Consider the following 6300-nt stretch of genomic DNA (forward strand, 5'->3'; position numbering starts at 1 on the left):
ATTTCTGCAGTAATTTTAGAGTCTGTATTTAATACTGGAGGAAGAGTCCTCGATCTATACCACAGTTCCTTAACACCTAAAATGGTAGAGGCCTTAGTTTGCATAGGGTTAATGGTAAAGTTCTTCAACAAGTTTATCAAGGTATAGAATTTTTTTTATATTTCTTCTCATTTTATTTTATTTTTGTTTTTGTCGTCTTACTATTTTAGAATTTAAGTATTAGTTACCAATTAAAAATTGTTGAATATAGACTTAATAATTAATTTGATTCTCTTGGCAGATATATTTTTCTCTAATAATGGTGCTTGTTCTATAGCGGCATCAATTGATAATCTTGATGATAATTAAGTATGTTTAGTATTCACATCTATTAATATATAATGGTTAACTAGCCAAACAGAAAATTCACACACTATTTAGCACTGTTAGATGATTCCTGAGAGAGTGACAACTGTTTTATGTAGTTTTATTTTTTTCGTCTTCATGATAGATGTTGAAACTAGCGTGACTGGACAATGGAGCCTAGAAAGACGGATAGGTTGATAATCGTAGCATTTAATTGGCTGATAACACCATCACACGAATTGTCTTTCCTTGATTAGCCAAATGTTTTGATTTCAAATTCTAATAAAACTCATTAGCGGGAATTTTCCCGCAAAAATTTTCAAATGAGTTTTAAACTTTTAATCTTCTTCAAAAAAATTTTCAAATTTTCATTTCTCTCTCTTCCTCTCTCTCTTTCCTCAATTTGTTTCTCTCTCAATTCAATCTCACGACCATTCAGGATTAGAGAAAATACAGAAGCAAAAAGGAAGACTGGAAAAGGCGTGAGTTGAAGAAGAGGAAAAACGGAAAGGTCTGCGAGTTTGACGGTGTTGTAGTTGGTTGGTATGCATGTTGAGGTTGGTGAACGAATCTTTCTGTGGGAGAGGAGGCTGAGACCCTGCAGCAGCAGCGGCGGGTTTTGCCTTAGGAGTCGTGTTTAACCGAAGCACGACGCTGTGTTTGCTTTTGATTTTACCTGCTTAGTGTTTCGGTGGAATAACTGCTGCATTTTCAAACTTTGGTTTAGGTTGTGGATCTCTTGGTAATGTGAAGGCTGATGAGGTTTTCGAAGACACCGTTGCTGTTGTTGCTTGAGCTTTGAAAAGTTCTTCATTACTTAAGGTCTCTAAAGATGGTTAGTTTTGGGTAACTTAATCACTTGATCGAGTTTCAATTTTTCTTTTTTATTTGTGAATAATGTCTGATTTCAACAGATATGATGAGGAGGCAATATTCTTTGATGAATCTATTTTAGAAATGCAAAACAAAAGCAATTGGAGTCCAAGACATTGGATGTAAGTCTTTCTGCTACCTTCTAATTGCTTTATTGATTTATTTTTATTCATTTAGATTAAATTTGAATATTAGCAACAAGTGTGGTTTGAATTATGTAGTTTACTATTGGTTAATTAAAATTAATTAATTAAGTATAGTATATATACTGACCCTTAATGTTCCATCGAGGAATTGTTCGTAGAAGACAGTAGAGCTTGGTAGGAAGTTTTGATCCTTGAAGGCTTGTCTGAATTCATGAATAGCCTTTTCTTCTGCATCACCGAATGTTTCTACGGATTTCATGTATGCCACACAATTTTCTGAAACCTTCCTTACATATTCAGGACCATCCAATGTTTTAAGTTTTGACCTATCAGCTTCTCAAATGGACCTAATTGATTATAACACACCAGTCAGATCAATTAATTGACTTCATTATTCAATTGGTCTAAGAACAAATTAAAATTATATAATGGAAAACAAGGCAGAAGAACAGCATGCATCTAATGAAAACAAGGCAGTATTGGAGACCATGATTTAGGGAGATTCCTGTTACCCCTGCTTTAAAAGATAGTTTGACTACAAGGCTTTTTCAGATTCTGAATGTGGCCAACCCCTGCATTGAGTTCTAACTTCAGTTGAAGAAAGATTACATCCAACTGTAAAAATTAATGCTAGCTTTTTTTTCTGAATTATCCTTGTACTTGGCTACTTGTATCATAATATGCTGTAACAGATGTTGTATAATAGCATCAAGCTTCTTATGTTCCTAATTTCCATCATTTTTTTTCTTTTGGTGTCTCATTCAATATATACAGAAAGAAAACCATCATAATAACCTGAACTCTGCATTATATTCACACAGATCCTTAACCATCTGTGCTATATGTGTTCACATACCATAGCAACAAAACAAAGAAATTCTACATTTTCACCATTCATTTTATTAATACACTAGAAGCCGGTGAGTGATAGATTGAATGTGCTCCTAAGGTAATTTTTCTGCTACATCTTCGGCAACGAATTTCCATTTTTTGTGTGATGTAATCCATTATAAATTAATTTCCCCTGCTTTTAGTTTATAAATTGTTCTAAAATTTTAAGCTAAGCAAATGATTTCAATCATATAAAAGTAACAATGCAGCAATATTCTTTAATATAAAAAAGTGTTATTATGTTTACTCTTTTGTTATTACTTTCTATAATTTAGCATTCTATGTAAACACATGATAATTAGTTTAATTACTTGCTCTTCTTTCAGTTTATACTCACCAAATAAAGGAATGCAAGGAAAATTTTATAAATGAAGCTCATCAGAAATTGAAGGTTAGTTTATTTGCTTTTGTATTAATAAGTATTTTTTAAGGGGATAGGTTATATTGGTTAGTGGTTACTTTAGGTAGAGAGAGCTGATGTGTTAGTGTAATTTGAACTTATTATTCTTATTATAGTAGATATTATAATTATGCATTTGGCCTTTCTTTTATTAATTAATATGTTTCTTTGCTAATCTATTCGGATTTAATTTTTTTGGTTCTGTTGATAAGGTTCTTGCTAATTTGCCTTTTTTTTTCTATTGATATTTGATATAGTGAAGTTTTGCTTAAGGAATTTCTTGAAAAGCATGTTAATGATAAGAAATGATATTTTGGCTCTCCAAAAATGATCTCTATTTGATAGAAAGTACCAAATATGGTATTTTTTGTTTTAGAATTTATTTGTGGAGTTTAATTCCTTTGCTTTTGCAGTGCAAAGATTTTCATTATTATTATTATTATTATTATTATTATTATTATTATTATTAAACCTGTCTTTAGGATTTGACTTAGAAAGAAGGAAAAAAAAAGGATAGAACAATACTATGAAGAAGAACTAAAAGAATTACCATGTCGGCTTCCCTATGACGGCCGAGGTCAAACACCGCGGCGGGAATACCTGCACAAGATACTCTAATACTCAAGTCAGTAATAATTCTCAGTGAATGAGTTTAAAGTAAAGAGTAGAAGATTGAGAGTGATAGAACCTGCCCTTTGCCGAGGATATTAGCTCGGCTTTATAGGCATTTATTCTGACCGTTTGCTGTGGATAAGTCCTAGTTTGTAGGTTGGTTAGAATATTCTGTTTCGGTGCTTTAGGTTTGCTAAGCACGTCTCTTGTTTTCAACTGGGTGAGGCTGCTCCTGTTTGTGCCGAGTATTTCGGGAGATTGATACGGGACCGAGTTTATTAGCCCATGTGCCGAGCTTTTTGCACAACCGAGGATAAGGGTGACGTATCATAGCCCCCAAGCTTGCCTTGGTGCGGACAGGACTAAGGCGAGCTTTCGGACCAAGAGTGCCGAATCCTCGGTTGCCGAATTTGTTTGTCGCGTATGGTCCTTGTAGCCCCCAAGCTCGGCTTGGTTCTGTTGGGAATGCTGAACGTTTTGAGTGGCCTCGTACTTTGCGCCAGTATGAAATGATTGATGTGAAAACCGCTCCGCTTCTCTAGGCATCCCTGTCCGTTGGTTTCTGTAGTGGTTTTAATGCCTCTCTCTTTTTTGCCAATTTGAAGTAAATGCACAGGGTTGGTAACCGTTTCTTATGTTGCCTATACTTTCTTTTTCTTTTCAAACTGCTGTATTTTGGGATAAAGGTTTTTTTCTTCTCCTTGTCTAAAAAATGAGTAAGCCAGGTCAGTTGTAATTCTCTCTTCCTTTCTTCTTTGTTTTCTTTTGTTTTTCTTTTCCTGTCTTTAATGGAGAACTATAAAGTGGGAGGCTGTTATGATTGGGTTGATGCTAGGGTGAGAGAGCGCGTGTCTCAATTTGATGATGAGGAGTCGGTGAGGTTGCTGGGGTCGAATGTTTGGGTTAGGGATGGTAGCAATATAAGGATAGAACTGTTGCCGTGTGGAAGGGATGACCGGGTTTGTGACCGTTTAGACGATTGGTCCTTTTTCTATATGTATAGCTGCCTATTTATTGAACTGGGAGTGAGACTCCCTTTCACCGAGTTTGAGTGTGGGGTTCTGTACTGGCTGAATTGTGCCCCGACTCAGCTTCACCCTAACTCCTGGGGCTTTGTTCGGGCATTCGAAGTGTTGATGGAGCTGCTAGATCGTCCGCCATCTCTTAGGTTGTTCTTCTCATTATTTCAGGCCAAGGGGGTAAATAGGAGTTTGTGGGTAAATCTTAGTAGCTACCCCCGTCGTGTGATATTCGGCCTGTATAAGTCCTCGTTTAAGAACTTCAAATCCATGTTTGTGAAAGTTAGGAGTGTGCCCGAGGATTTTCCCTTTTACTTGAACGAACATTTGGTGGAGAGGTTTCCCTTGTTTTGGTGTGCCGAGCCGTTTCAAGCTCTGGATGTAGATGATAGGCTTGTGGTACGCGGAATCGTGATTACACTTTAATTATGTAAAATTCATTGCTCTTTCTTTCCCTGGAAATGGCGCCAAAAACATGATGCCAAGACCATGGTTCACAACTCCGTGTAACTAACCAGCAAGTGCACTGGGTCGTCCAAGTAATACCTTACGTGAGTAAGGGTCGAATCCCACGGAGATTGTTGAAAGATTCTGGTTAGGAGATCTAAGAGATACCCATTCAGTCTAAGGTAGAACGGAAGTGGTTGTCATGCACGCGTTCATAGGGAATGATGATGATTGTCACGTTCATCATATTCAGATTGAAGTACGAATTAATATCTTAGAAGCGAAACAAGATGAATTGAATAGAAAACAGTAGTACTTTGCATTAATCTTTGAGGAACAGCAGAGCTCCGCACCTTAATCTATGGAGTGTAGAAACTCTACCGTTGAAAATACATAAGTGAAAGGTCCAGGCATGGCCGAATGGCCAGCCCCCAAAACGTGATCAGAGGATCAATAATACAATCCAGGATCCAGGATGATCCAAAAAAGACTAGTAAAATGTCCTATTTATAATAAACTAGCTACTAGGGTTTACATGAGTAAGTAATTGATGCATAAATCCACTTCCGGGGCCCACTTGGTGTGTGCTTGGGCTGAGTTTGAGTGTTGCACGTGTAGAGGTCCTTCTTGGAGTTGAACGCCAGCTTTTGTGCCAGTTTGGGCGTTCAACTCTGGTTTTGGCTCCTTTTCTGGCGCTGGACGCCAGATTTGGCAGAAAGCTAGCGTTGAATGCCAGTTTACGTCATCCATTCTTGGCCAAAGTATGGACTATTATATATTGCTGGAAAGCCCTGGATGTCTACTTTCCAACGCAATTGAAAGCGTGCCATTTCGAGTTCTGTAGCTCCAGAAAATCCACTTTGAGTGCAGGGAGGTCAGAATCCAACAGCATCAGCAGTCCTTCTTCAACCTCTGAATCTGATTTCTGCTCAAGTCCCTCAATTTCAGCCAGAAAATACCTGAAATCACAGAAAAATACACAAACTCATAGTAAAGTCCAGAAATGTGAATTTAACATAAAAACTAATGAAAACATCCCTAAAAGTAACTAGATCCTACTAAAAACATACTAAAAACAATGTCAAAAAGCGTATAAATTATCCGCTCATCACAACACCAAACTTAAATTGTTGCTTGTCCCCAAGCAACTGAAAATAAATTAGGATAAAAAAAAGAGAATATACTATAAATTCCAAACTATCAATGAAACATAGCTTCAATTATATGAGCGGGACTTATAGCTTTTTGCCTCTTGAATAGTTTTGGCATCTCACTCTATCCATTGAGATTCAGAATGATTGGCATCTATAGGAACTCAGAGTTAAAATAGTGTTATTGATTCTCTTAGTTTAGTATGTTGATTCTTGAACAAAGCTACTTTATGAGTCTTGGTCGTGGCCCTAAGCACTTTGTTTTCCAGTAATACCACCGGATACATAAATGCCACAGACACATAACTGGGTGAACCTTTTTAGATTGTGACTCAGCTTTGCTAAAGTCCCCGATTAGAGGTGTCCAGGGTTCTTAAGCACACTCTTTTTTTGCTTTGGACCTTGACTTTAACCGC

This window comes from Arachis ipaensis, chromosome B04, assembly GCF_000816755.2.
Source record: "Arachis ipaensis cultivar K30076 chromosome B04, Araip1.1, whole genome shotgun sequence".
In the NCBI taxonomy this organism is placed as follows: domain Eukaryota; kingdom Viridiplantae; phylum Streptophyta; class Magnoliopsida; order Fabales; family Fabaceae; genus Arachis; species Arachis ipaensis.